A 14979-nucleotide genomic window follows, 5' to 3' on the forward strand; every position below is an offset into this window, starting at 1 on the left:
AGGACTTCGTTAATTCAGAATTAATACCCCGGCCGGTGCACCCAACCCGGACTTGAATCCGCAAAGGAAAGCGCGATTCGGGTTTTGCGAGATTTGCGAGGGTCTGAGTGATCGTTAAAGGCGGGTTCATTACGGCTGCTGTACGGCGTGAGTTTAACGTGCGAAAACGCGGGGGGAGGGAGGAGTAGGAGTATTGATTTTAATTTATGCGTTTTAATATTCGCCCTGACCGTTCTCCGTAGCGCGATATCGTGGAATGGCAAATGTTATGCGAAAGATATTCTACCACGCAGTTTCCTCACGCATCTCTTCCGCGAGCGTAAAGTTTCGTGTTCGCTTTATATCGAATTAGAAGTTTTCAATTGCAGAATTGTTTGAAATTTACAATAGTGAGATACATGTAAAAAATACGCTTGCAGTCGTTATAACGTAGTTGTAGTATTGTCATGTTTTTTTGTAAACTGTCACGTGTTACCGAAAAGTAATGAGATAAACGTGAAGAAATTTATGTCGACAAGATAAATTTGTAACATAAAAATCTTTCTCTGTAGGATAGGATAGGGTCCGTAGATTTGTTATTCGTGCATTTATATCCTCGCGGTGGCATTTATATATTTTTGTCTTCTCAACACAATTGCTCTAAAGAGATATACGGGAACGCGGCGAGCAATCTGCAGAGAAGAGTCCATCCTTATCCGCAGAAACAATTCCATCACGAGGGAAGCACATCTTTCCTCTCCGCGCGCGCACACACACATACACACGTACACCCGCACACAGATACATTGTTTAGAATGCAGATAAAAATCTATTGGCTAGTGTTCTTGTTCCATATTCGTGTAAGCTTTCACCGCGATATACCGCAGAAGAATACCGCAGACTTTTATTGTATTTTTTCCCCACTTTCTTCTCTCTTCTTCCGTCTCTGCTGCCTCTCCTTTCCTATTATCCTCGCACCGCTATAATTTCGGTATTTGAAAAGGACAACCGACTGACGGAAATTTTCTACATAAGCGTGCTCGGGAAAACGCACGTCAGCACTTTCGCGGAGATTAATGTTTAAATGTTAAACGACGCTCGAGTGATATAGGCTTTAATTAAAGCCAATTTTAAGCTGAACTGATAACGGCATGTATAAAATCAAATATAACTTTAAAATACATATAAATACATTATAAAATGCAAAAAATTATTGTTTGTAATACTATCGTGATAAATTACACATACAAGGATAGAAGTTAAGCTTACGTGAATAAATATATGACTGTGAATAAATGTATAAAAGTGGTTAAACAATGTCACTTTCGATTTAGGCATTTTATCTCTTTCGACAGACAGACACATTATCATACCACAATCTACTTTAGTTATTCTGAATTTCTGGCAGTTCTCCCTTTCGGTACACCGCAGTCGTCGTAAATTTCGCGGGACGTCAGTAATGAACCTAACACCTTGCCATAGCATTAAATGAGATTATATGAGATTGTGGCCCGGACAGGCTCGGACAAAATCAAATTTCTGCTGAAAGGACCGCCGTGTGTACCGATAGTAACCGCCGGAATCGGAACAAGCTTAAAACGAACACCTCGCTTGCACGTCCAACCATGTCTGGGCGCGGCGTCAAGCTTCTCCGCTTCTCTCCTTCTCTCTGCGAGTAAATATTGGTCTCTATTCCGTTGTAAATTTACGCCCTATTATCGAGCTCGTGACGTATCTATTCTAAAGTGTACGATGTTAGGTAGCGATTTATGCCTGACTCTATAGCCTCCTAAAAGCGAGTGGTTAACGCGGTCTGCCGAGCTCTTAACTCGGAATTACTATCGGTTTTGTTAGTTCGCTTTATTAATACGCGAATTTCGATATGGATGATGAATAATGATGTACAACAGCAACATGTGATGAATAATCATTCAAATGCAAATTAATGTAAAACTTTCACTGTTTTCGTTTCTCTAAAATAATCATTTAAATCATTATTAATTAGTAACGCATTTCATTTAAATGAAATACTCGAAACGTCACCAAAATGCAGCGGTCGTGAATTCGTAATCCGTAATTCGTTTAATTAGAAATAATTCCAACGTGCATTTAATGTATTTTTCCTCTTCGACTCGATACATTTCGCGTTTGAATAACACGCCGCGTTATCGAACGAACGTGAATTTTCAATAAATCGAACGAGCTACGCGGTTTTTCGCGGTGCTAGCGCGATTATGTAATTCCCGTTTACTTTATTCCCGCCGTGATTTATCGTTAACAACAGTGGTGAATACCGCGAAATATAAACATTCGTTCGTCCGGTGATACGCCGCCAGTAAATCATCGTCTACGCGACATTTTCAGCTTCATTTCTCCAGGATTCCCGCGCGTTGTAAGCGTAGGCGATACCGGAGCGCATACCATCGGCCTCGCCATAATACGAGAGGCGAAGTTACGGGGCGGCTTCGTGAGCGGCAGGAGTGAGGCCACCGTACACACTAAAATATTCCCAGACCGGTTTAGTCCACGTGCCCGCCGGTCCGGGCCCCATTGTTTATTACATCCCGGATGCGTTGTTTGCTGAAAAAGTTCGCCGCCATGAATCAGGCCGCTGCCAGCGACCATTGTTACCGCCGTACTTATCCAGCGCGAGAACGGAACGATGCATTCTCTCCAGCGAGAGTCTCCACGCTTCTCGTTTCTTTTTTTTTTCTTATCTCAGACGTCCCGTCGAGGACCTGGAAAACGGGGTCACCGTCAGGATATTCCGCTGTTAACGAGCACTAATTTCTACCATTCGAAAACGATTACGATCGAGGAGCGATGCTTGAAGGCTATTGACTGACAATGATTAAAGTGGGCGTTCAATAAGAAGGGAACGCGGTTTATATATCGTATACGATCGTTTTCGAAAGAAATTCGGAAGATGCCTTTTCCTTTCGTTTCCGTTTGCCTATACGCAACAGAGAACTTCCATATGGTTACGAGAGGAGGCTGGAAAATTAATCGTTCTCGCGGCGGAGTCCGACCATAAAATCGAAAAGTCGTCCCATATCTTAGGTATTAGCTTGACGTATTATTATGGAATTGCCGTCACGTGCGCGTCGACGGACGATCGAAAACGCATCAGGCGACTTCTCCTTGTCTGCGAGTTAAGTCACTCCGACGACTTGGTAACAGCCTTCTTGATCGACTCTAATCCTAAAGAGTTTCCAATATCTGATAGTTCGCGGAACGTCCTTGATCGGCATTGTGCTTAACTCTCTTCCTTTTTTTCCCGTCCATCTGCAAAAAGAGAAAATTCACAATCTTAGCTGGGATGAAATTTTACGCCGTGCAATTACGAATCATATTGCTCTCGATCAAACTATTTTATCGAGAGCAATCGCAGGCAATCATTGTCTGTGCGAAATGCTCCATTTTGTTCAAGTAATGAATTGATCTCACTCGCTGTGTATATTCCAACAATGATCTCTTCGCGTTTGAAATAATTTCAAATTTGAGATAATTTCTGGAACGAATTATTATATTTTATTAAATTTCACTAAATTGATTGTATTTTATGTAACCGGTCGTATAATAAGAAATTTTATCAAATTAGCGTAATATTTCTACTTAGCTTAATTAAAAAATAGGAAAACAGCGATTATATATATTTTACACAGTAAATTTATAATTATAATATCCGATAAATGCTCGATGAATTTTGATACGTTGTTAAATCTGAAAGCTGCCTTTTCTAGTAAGAAACAACGCAAACTAGTCTGCATTGATCTCCACAACCGAAACAGTATACTATACGTATTAGACAAAGCGTTCTACTTAGCACAGACATCCAACACACTATTCCTGACATTTCCGGCAAATGATTTAGACAGTTCGTGTTAAGATCCCGTGGTACTCACGTAATTTAGGTCTAATTAACGTCGCTCTCACAACGTTGCAGTATATATTGATATATCGTAAATGTATTATATAATGTACAGCAAAAGTGTGTAAACGTGCGTGTAAAAGTAAGTTTTCGTTTATTATATCTTATATTATAGATAGGATATACTTTCTCTATGAATCACAATTTTACAATATCAGAATGTATGACGATCATTGTATTGCTAATCTGAAGAGACGATAGCAATATCAAACGCAAGAAAAAACGAGGGCATGATTAATATTATGAACATATGCTTTAGGAAATATCAACTCCGAGAAGTCAACTCAGCGAGGACTATCTCGACAGAAGGATCAGCACATGGTCGTTGGTTGTGTAACAATAATCGATAGATCGATCACGCAGTCTGTTTGTCGGTTTGAAGGGTCCGTCATTTCTCGTATTCCACGAAATTCGATAGGATTTGCCCGTCGCATTCGTCGGCGAAATCCGTGGAAAATCCGTCGGGGGAACTCGCCGGAAAGAGAGAGAGAGAGAGAGGAGGGAAGGCGAACGAGGAGGATTGACCTCCTCCGCCTGAACATTTTTTTTCTCGCGCCAGTGGCATCAGTCAACAGTGATTTTCAAGGTATGTGACTGCGGTAACCGGGCACGTCAGCGCGCCCGTGTATTCCCATGGGACAACCGAGCGAAATTGGACTTCACGCCTGGCTTCAGAAGTGCGTAGCGTAGAAATATACGACCGAAGAGCCTGTCGATTCAGGCGACGACATAGACTCTCGTCCCCGGCTTTTGTTTCTCCCAACAGCTCTCCCACTGTTTGGTAACTCATCGTTTTAGGACGAAGCTTCGCTCCGTGGCAATCCGATCTTAAGATTTCCCTCGACGGGATACAAAACAGAGAACAGAATTTCTAAGAGTTTTACTCGAACACCCGTAACTTGGACTTCCAGTGCTATGCAGAAATCGATCTGTAATAAGTTGTCGCGGATTCCTTGTAATTTCCTTCATCTACAAATGAAGGAATCTTTCATCTTTAAATTTATCTCCGATTTGAGCTTCATTTTCGCCTCGGGGCAAAAGTTTGTAAAACTTCTTTAATATAATTTTTTGACGTTCAACTTTCTCTGGACATTCTTGCAATAAATCTGCGGATGATAAAGACCCCTGTTAAAGTAAAGTAAATTTTCATTCCTGAAACGCTTAGATGGCACGCGAGATTGGGGGACACCATGTGTCTGCTGCGTCTACGCTTAATAAAAAGTCATATTTCGAATGCACGTTGACTCCCACTATGCCGTCATCCTCGGTGGCGTACGTATATTCTTGCAATGCGCGGAAAATGAGAAAAATGTGAGTACCCTGTTGGCGCAACGCGATGAATTCTCCGAACAATTCCACGTTCGGCGAAGCTCATCGGCCTGTCTTTTCGTGCGAGCTTGCGTTAGCGGGATATCGGCGACTCGTCATCTTAACTGAGATTGTATAAATAAATAACGACGCGCACCGTCTGCTGTTTTCTTAACTTTGTGAATCCCTTCTCGTTTTTTTGTAAAAAACGCATCTTCGTTTTTCATGAGGTGAAATCTAGAAAGCATGAGCACAGAATGACGAAACGTCGGAGACGTCGGCGTCGGAGAGAGCAATGCGCGGACGATCGCGGAGCGAGCGCGCTGCATTTATTCATGTTCGATATTTATGATCCGCCGCGGTAACGGCAACCGAAGAAGAGCTCGCCGACGTCTACTCGCTGACGTTTTCAACGTATCGGCTTTGCGATGCTGAAATTTGGCGAGAATAAATCCGCACTGGGGAAGAAACGGCCGCGCCGGTGTACTGGTCTTCCACTGCGGGGGGTCGTCGGTCGCGACAATGTCCCGAGAACAGGCGACGAGACAGACAATGGCCGGGTTGATGAAAATTACAACTCGAGACCCGCTTAATTTATGCGAATAATTTCGAGATAATTGAACGCGCCGGCTGGCGCATCGTTCAATCGCCGGTGAAATTCGGTGCGCAATATTGTGAGCACGTTTAAGAGAGCAGAGACCGTCGTGACGGCAAGATTGAAGGAGGGAGGTTATTGGTCCTGATACCAGGTATGTTTACCTGCAAAATTTCGAGCGACAAACAGAGGGAATGACTATCCGTTGCGACTATCTGTACCGTGGCGTCTTTCTTTCTCTCTAGAGAAGCAAGCACGAACTCGCACTAGAGACGCGAAACTATCAAGACGACGCATGCTATCGGGTATACAAAGCAATCTCGAAATCCGCTTCGTCGAAAATCCCACTTGTCGAGTTTACCTGTATAGAATGTCACGTCTATCGGATATGTTTTCTGCAGGGGAAATCCAACTTCTATGTATATCGAACTACGTTTTCGATGATAAAACGTACGTCGAGTACATACTCTGGCAGAGGAGGGAAGGAGTGTACACAAGAGACGGCAAGAGAACAGGGAGATGCTAACGGACTAGAATGAAAAAGCAGTACAGCAGAAACATAAATCCACAAAACGATCATATTGCGCTAAAGTAGTGACGTATTGTATAATTGTAATCGATACTTTATGACAAAGTAAAGTATGTCGGGGATGATTGCGACGACAGGCCGTATGAAAACCGACGAGGAGGAGTCGCTGTAAAAATTTTATAGGGCTATAGATCGCAGTTGAGATTTCTCGTTGAATTAGATAGGGACGAGTCAGGTCGTAGTTTCAAATATTGCCAGCATGAACGACCCGGTCGGAAATATTCAATATCTTTTGAAGAAATATAAAGTTTCATTTATTAAAATTAATCCAGCGAAATGGGAATTTTTGTCACCATATAAAAAATCGGTAGGAAAGATGATTCATCTGTGGAGGGCGACAATATATCTATGTAGTTTGTGCTCCCCGTGCGACTTGCTCCGGGTTTTTGTAATCAAGTTTTGTGATACAATTGTGATACAATAAATGCGATACGATTGACACAATAGATAAAAATCTATATTCCTTTGTATCGCATTTATACGATATTTCCATGCGGCATGAAGAGAGAGAGGGGGAGAGGGAGGGGGAGAGGAAGAGAGAAAGAGAGAAAACTGAAGTCTTGTAGTCGTGTCAAGAGAAGAGATGTTCTCGTATAATTCGACAAAGCGGAAACTTCCCTCGTTTCTCCGTTTCAAAGGAGAGAGTCTAATGGAGAGGAGAAGCGATGGGAAATACTCGAGATCGTTCCGCAAAGATGAGACTCCGCGTACAAACCGGAGGACTGATTCGAAAGTTTCGGGAGCGCGCGGGTTGATGGGGCAAACTTCCTCGACCCTTCCCGTCGCCCTCGTTCCGATAATTAACTTAGAAAAATGTGGTCTGCCGTCGTTGAACTCGCATGAAATCCACCCCTAACTTCTGCCTAACTTGACCCTTACCTCTCTCCCCTCCTGCGCGCCGTCATCCCTTTCTCCTTCGACCTCTCGCCTTACCTTTATGTCCTCATCAAGCGCCGTAACTTCCGCAGCTTTAAACTTAAATTTACTTCGGGTGACCCGTACGCCTCGTTGACCCTACTCGCGACTTCTAAGCGAAGTTCTCTCATCAAGCTCCCATTTTAGTCCGGCTTCACGCGCATTACCGCCGCCCGTCCTCATTTTATCCCCCGTTTTATCACTCGCAACAACATCGCGTGTATTGGCCGTATCAGGAAAATGCTGTTGGCACAAATAACGCTCGATAACATGTCAGCCTCTTTCTAACGTTCTTTAGCTCCTTCTTGGGAGAATCCTGCTTGCCTAGAACTCACGAAGAGACGCGATATAAATGCGCTTCTTACTTTAGATAACTCACTGACATAAATAGCAGGTTTCCATAATGGGCGAAGCCAGCACACTCGACGATGTACCGCCTTATTATGGTGTCCCCAACCGATTAATAGCTGGTATAAAATAATGTACAGTTACAATGGAAAAGGCAAGATTTTACAACACATATAAGTACTAAAGTGTACTTTATTTATGTCACACAAAAGGTAGTAAAAAATAAAAGAAGAGAGAAATTAAGAGAACGTTATTATTTTCAAAAAGATACAGATTATATAGATATTATAAATCGCAGAAAATTATTTATTTTTTGCAACAAATATAAATATTGATTTATAAAAATATGGCAAATGTCGTGAGATATTACTTACTGCATGGTAATGATTGGTATTTAAATGGAACACGTAATTCGATAAATATCCCTGAATAACTCGATAAATTATGCAAAATTTATATTGCAGATTTATATTTGCTTTCTATAATAAATATTAACAAATAACAAATTTAAGATAATATACCATATATCCTCCATCAAACATTAAATTTGATATACTAATAAATCAGAAATATATATCTAATTCTCTTGAAAAATTGATAAAAGAACTGAAGATTTTTAAACAGAGATTTATTTTTCTGATAAATAAAGATATTATATAGCATCGTATTTTTATTTCAACTTTTTTATAACTATCAAATCCTCATTGTATACACGCGGCGCTCGTGTAAATCGTATATTCTTTTTCCTCCAGTGCAAATACGAAGTTATATTTAAATAATTTTAACGCGCTCGATACCATGTCATGCTCTGTCGAATAACTTTTTTGCTCCGCGTATTGTTCGTATGAAGCGTATTGTTGCCTTTGCAATTTTTCAATTTCACGGATACAGTCCACCCCCTTTTACGCCCGCGATGAACGACGTGAAATTTTGTAGCTCCTGCTGCTGCTGCTGAAGTAATTGGATATCGTAATCTCGTTATACTTCGCTAGCTGGAAGGATCGTATAAAATGTCGAGGTGAGTTTCTAAACGAGATTAACCCGCAGATCGTGCGGATTAGCGTGACGGGGTTTGACTAGTGACTCTCGATATGCATATGACGCTGGGCGTCACGTACGTCATCATATTAATTTTCTTCAATTATTCACAAATTATTTTATTTACAGTCAAATACGCATTAACAAGTATTGTTTACAAATTATTAAATTTGTAACATTAAACACGTATATTTATAATATTTTATAATATATATTTATTAATGTTACATGCCTCCTGCAGTTTCCAGTTATTACTTCTTTTTTTTATCTTAAAAACTTTGCAAATATTGTTTAACTTATGTACACGCTTCTTTGCATGTAAATACAATCTGTGGGAAAAGATAATTTCAAAAGACGTTATCTCCTATTATGAAATCGATTACAATTCGTTTACCCCGGTGATATTTTTATCTGCATGCATTCTATCGAAAGACAACTTATTGTCTCGCGAGTCGAGGCGAACATTGGCCAATGAAGTGCACGAAAGTACCTGGCAGAAGAAGGAGAGCTGTTCTTTCGGTAGACACACCAATAATTGCCTGCCTGGCGAATCTTCTTCGAGAAGATGTTCCGGACATAATTGCCTTTGTGCTAGATAGATACAAGACGTTTGCGCTTGAAAACTTTCAGTTAAAAAGATTAAAATCGATACAGCCAGATGTGGGATATTGAATGTTGAAGGATTTTATGTAAAAAGAGGTCTTTCTTTGAGCACGCTGTTTTATTATCGTTCTTGCAGTTAATATTAAATGTGATATAATAAGTTTCTCGTGCACTTGTCATAAATTATAAGAAAATAGAAAAAATTTCAAATTGTGCATAACGCGAAATGTACAAAATTATAACTCATTGTTACTAATTAGTGTCATCAGTCTGTTTTATGATCTTTGCAGTTTAGAGTTTCGAAACGTGTAGCTCTCTATAAATAAGATTCCGATTTAATATGTCGTCAGTTTTTGCAGCGCTCGCATGTGTCTCTGGCTTTAAATGCCCGAAGGAGACGAGACAATCTAACGGACAATCTTTTCTGAGGCTTGTGAAAGCGACGAAGCGAGCGGATATAAATGGGCGGCTCGCGCGTGCGTCTGTCCGCGCGAATTGTCTTGAAGAGCGTGGAAAAATCTCTAAGGAGATTGCGCGGCGCGTACACACGGCGCACCTTATGGCCCCGTAAGGAGCCGGCGTCGCGACCCTACAAGCCACGTGAGAATTCCTCTCCCGTCCGACAGAATTCCACGCCACTTTTCCCCGACGTTTGCTCGCCCGCGTCTTTCCCTGCGGCCCGTGCCGGTGGAGAGGCGAAGAGACGTAATACGGGACGCGCCTCATCCTCGGTGCTAACACTCCAACTGGGATTACCTTGGGACTCTTTTGCCGCTCAACGTAAAAGATATTCCCGAGGAGACGAGGAGCCACTGCGCGTGGGCGCGAAGCCGCTGTGTATTTGCGAGACCACTAGAACGAGATTCGGACAACGGTGAATTAATTGCCCGAATAACCGTTTCGTCGTGTGTTCTGTAGCGCGCGGACTTAACAGGCACAGACATGAGAATGGGTCTTTTCAGCGGAATGAGATTGGACTGACAATGATGGGATTGTACCCTCTAGTCTCAAAGAGTAGCTGGATGATTCAACCCATGATGACAATCGTCATGACGGAATCGCGATGACAGGAAGAAAAGGTCATTGACTGCTTGATAGGTAGGAGAAGGTATAATTAACAGGTGAGATCGCGGATCATTATGATTCTGACGTCTCCATTGGAAAAACAATAGCTCGATGGAATACAATGAGATGCTTCGTATGTTTTCTTGAAAGATTTTGATGATTTGACATCGTGCGTGGGTTGCTAATCGTTTGGAGTATAATATAGTTTCTTATTAATTGTGATTTTATATTGTGTTAAGAATGTCTTAAGTTTTAGTAACACAAAGATTTAATCGATGTCTTTAATATTTCTTATGCATTTTGCGTTTTCGTCAAATACTTTTCTTTCCAATTATATTAATTTTAGTGGACGTAAAATAAAATAGGAATCAAAATCACTTGGATAATATCAGTCCAACCAACACGATGACTCAAACGGAAATGGAAAATGCGTTAGGCCATGAGCACGTAAAAAAAAAAAGTTACATAAATCTTTGCTGTCGATATCGAATAGTCGAATAATCGTCGACGAGCACTTCAGGTGGAAATACATCCTCTTCGGAAATCGTTATTTGAGTGTGTCGTTGCGCCTGGTTCCTCGTCGCAACAGGGAGATACTCGGGGATGATAGTACATGTTCGAACAGAGTACCGGGCTTCAAGCACGAGGCGTCTTTTCCCCCTTTCCAGTAAAAATCCAGTCGAACAAAGGGCGGAGAGGAGCGCACTATCACCTCCTCTTTTCTCTTTTATTCGGTAAAGTGAAGAAGCGGAGCGCACGCACGTATATACACGCGTACTCACACACGTGCGCGCACACGACGTTGACGCTGGTGAGAACAAATGTCAGAAAAATGAAGCCGCGCGCTTGCCGCTTTTCCGAATCTCAGAGGCCGTAGACAACGCACAGTTTGACTCGGCGAGTATTCGCGTGACACGTCGCCGTAAATAATGGACGATAGGCCTCCGGAGGTGAGCGCGAGGTGCGAGCGTCATCGTCGCTTTTTTTTTCATCCTTCCATCTACCTGTCGCCTCCTCCGTCTCATGACCGATTTCTCTTTTTTTCCGTTCCTTCCTTCTCTCCTTCACCGTAAATACCCTCCCTTCCGCTTTTCGCACCATCTATCATTCCGCTCTGTCCTACAAGGGTGTCCCCCCTTGAAATGCGGGATACACGTTTAACATCAGGAACCAAAGCCGCTGTGTGTGTCTCTCGGGGGACAGCCGAGAAACGGTCGTCAGCTGGCGAAAATGCAGAAGAAAAGTGGACGCGCGGCCGGGTCATCTCGGCGTGGCGTCTGCTTCGACGTGTGTCGCCTCCGGGATTTCCTCGGGAGAGCCCACGTTCGACGTGTTATCGATCGAAGGAAATCGCTCGTGCACTAAGGTGTTAAGTAATATCGTTTGTCCCGGTTAGCTATCACGGTGTCATTTTTGATGTCAAAGATATTTTCGGATTTATATGACTGTGCATTTCTCCAAAGATACGTTTATTCTTAACTTAATCTCGTTTAATCTCGGATCCGAAAATGTACTTTTTTTCGTATGATTACGTTAAGTTTATCGCATGAAACAAAATTTCAGAACATACAAACAAACGTAAGCAGACCGATCAGTTATAGCCAAGAATTAAAATATTTACGTTGATTGTAATGTTTTTATGTAATCCTTATATTGTTGAGGATAAATAAAGAAACATTCTCTAAAAAATACGAATTATTCATCTTGCTCTGTATTTCGTTTCGCTCTTCGACGAAATCAAGATAAATCAAAAGAATATCTCTCAAGAAATCAGAAATCACCGATGAACCTCATCATATTACATCGCTGCGATTGCTGCGAATAGTGTATAGGTAATGAAGTCAATAAAATGTAAAATTCGATTACGTATTATCGAGATGTTGTGAGTATATATATAACAAAAGTACAAGGAAAACCGCGTAATTATTTACTCAGCAATGTACGATATACAATATACGTGCATTCGTACATAAGTACATTCGGTATCGATGTCGAATTGCAGTCGATTGGACAACCAATCTATTTTCCCTGGCGAAAGCAAACGTATTTCGAATCCTATGCTCTCGTACATGCGGACCCGATTAAGCTTAAGGATACTCTCGGTGTACCCGGCTGATTTCACCAATCCGTGAACCATAAATCTTACGTACCTCGGCGGATTAAGTAGCTTGCTTTATCGTCGTCTGGCGTGAGATCTCAGAGCCATGGAGAGTCGCCGATTTGGGATTAGCTTGGCGGCATTAAATCAGGAACACTCGAATCGGTTCCGTACATCGGACTGCTAAAGCTTCTTCCGCAAGCAATAGAAAATAAAGAATGGCGCCGATTGCTACGTTCCTTTTCCGCGTGCAGCATACCGTACCGTTAAATCTGCGAGCAAGACTTGCAAGCACAAGAAATTACGCGCCCGGGAAAAATTACTTTGCGCAAATAAAGGAACATTTCTAGCAATGAGAGATCCGAGATTATATTCGCGTAAGCTCAGGATATTGCGGAGAAGCGGCGCGAAACCGAGGTAGACGATTGGAGGGAACCAAGTCAGAAAGCGAGGGCTTAGGCGAGGCTCATTTTGTTCGAAATTACGCTCTTCTGGCTAATTATCTGGCACCGAAGTCATTAGTATTGCGTTTTCGCGATGGCGAGCAAACCGGTAATACAATTTACATCGGGATTCGCCGGGAACGTACCGAGCACTAACCAGGAATCTCGACGGTGCTCGACACACCGTGACACGCCGGGGCTTAATATAATGGAGTCTTGAGGAACCAGTAATTACGGGGGAATCGAGGTCGAGAAACGATTTACGGCTGAACGAACGGCCAATAGCCTTCCTTCCGTGGGAATACGAAAAGGGGTGTTGCATTTCCGTCTGGCCACGAAATGAATCTTCGCACCCGGCTGCCGCGATCGATCTTATACGGAACGATTTGAGAGCACCTTTAAGGATTTAGGAGACAACGAAGAGCAGGGGCAAGACACCGCTTACGGAAAGCCGCCGGCTTTCCTCTCTGATCCGCTTATGTCGCTTGGTAAAAGTACCAATTCGTTTATTATGGATGAACGAAGAGATACGTATAATTTATATATCATTTTATGCGAGCAGCATGTTATTATAATCTCGTATCATGTTTCTTCATCTTAAGTTCTCCACATTTAAAAATTTTATAATTAAATCTTATAATTAAATAGAGAATATGTCATCTCCGATCGAGCTGGATTTTAGTAGAATAATAATACACAATTCAAGTCGTAGTGTCAAATTATACTCAATTTGAGTCATTTTTAATCATTCCTATAATTCGCCACTGCTCCTGCTCAACATGCCGTTAATTTAACTAAGCCAATGAAGTTAAAATAATATTGTTGTGTATTAAAATAATAAACTTCGACACACATGGCAATTAAAAATAACAAAATGTTATTCAACTCCAGTATTGGTTTTTTAAATTTTATCCTTTAATATTTAACAGTGTATTTCTGTGTGAATTTTGTATACTTTTTCTAATTCCGCGCCGATTATTTGTCGGTCTTGAAACATAGTTTTTTTTATTGGAACAGTAAATCCACATATTTAAATCGATAATTGATTTAACTTTTGATGCTAAGAGGTATTGCTTTTAAATTGTAAAGAATTTGTTGTAAAAAACATCACCTCAACCAGAGTCCGAACTTGGTTCTCCTTACAATTCATAATGGGCATCTTTACCAAATTAACCAGTGAGGCATGTCTCAATAAGAATTGTGAAATCGGCGCGTTAGTTTGCTAAGTTCAAAAAAGTATACAAAATTCACATAGAAATACATATGTCATTATTAGGTTACTAAAATCCAGCCCGACCGAATATGGCAGCTTCTCTATAATATTTAATTAACGAAATATTTCTTTAATTAACAATAATATAAAGTCAATTATAACAATATATGAGTTATAATTACCTAATTAAATATTAAATAATGTAAATTTAATTATTAACATGTTTTATTACATCATACAATTTCAATCGCAAGCAAGACGCAGCCGAATAGAGAGTGAGATCACAGGTTGATTGCCTTTAAAATTGAGGGAAAGACATTATTTATCATCGCGTAAGTTTCGATGCGGACATCAAATATCACATACCGAGAGAATCCAGGTCAACCGAGGAAAACCATTTCCGCGCGTATCGATCGCGGCGCGCCGTTATATCGTTATTGTTAATCTCACTATAATCGTTTTTCGACGTTGTTTTCCGAGCGCGGGTGAGCTTCCTTCCGCGAAACGGCAACGGGGGTGAATTTGACGCCCGACAAACTGGCTGCGAAAGATTTGACGATAAAAATGAGGTAACAAAAATGGACGCCATCTCGCCGAACAACGCGCAGATGAAGAGACGGGGAAGGAAGAACGACGGGTGGAATAGGTAAAAGAGAAAAAGGCAGGGCTTCTCTGGGTTGGGAGTAACAGAGCAAGGATAAAAATGAGAGAAAGAATACGAGAGAGACGGGGATAGCGTATAGACGCATCGGAGGAGCTTGAAACCAATAACTTCGCGTTTCGGGCAAATGGGCTTGCATACATGTGCCAAGGCACAGATTTTGGTGCTACTAGTGGCCGAATCCGACTTTTAA

The 14979-nt window shown here is 41.5% G+C and overlaps 1 protein-coding gene and 1 long non-coding RNA gene across 2 annotated transcripts in view; one reads left to right on the forward strand and one right to left on the reverse strand.

Moving 5' to 3' along the window:
- LOC139808516 (uncharacterized) overlaps positions 1-14979 on the forward strand; it is a 333331-nt gene that overhangs the window by 75328 nt on the left and 243024 nt on the right. The window lies entirely within an intron of this gene.
- LOC139808527 (uncharacterized) overlaps positions 425-14979 on the reverse strand; it is a 200278-nt gene continuing 185723 nt past the window's right edge. Inside the window, exon 4 of the long non-coding RNA XR_011730889.1 lies at positions 425-3264. This is a non-coding gene — a long non-coding RNA (uncharacterized lncRNA). The remainder of the gene's footprint in view (positions 3265-14979) is intronic.

This window comes from Temnothorax longispinosus, chromosome 2, assembly GCF_030848805.1.
Source record: "Temnothorax longispinosus isolate EJ_2023e chromosome 2, Tlon_JGU_v1, whole genome shotgun sequence".
In the NCBI taxonomy this organism is placed as follows: Eukaryota; Metazoa; Arthropoda; class Insecta; order Hymenoptera; family Formicidae; genus Temnothorax; species Temnothorax longispinosus.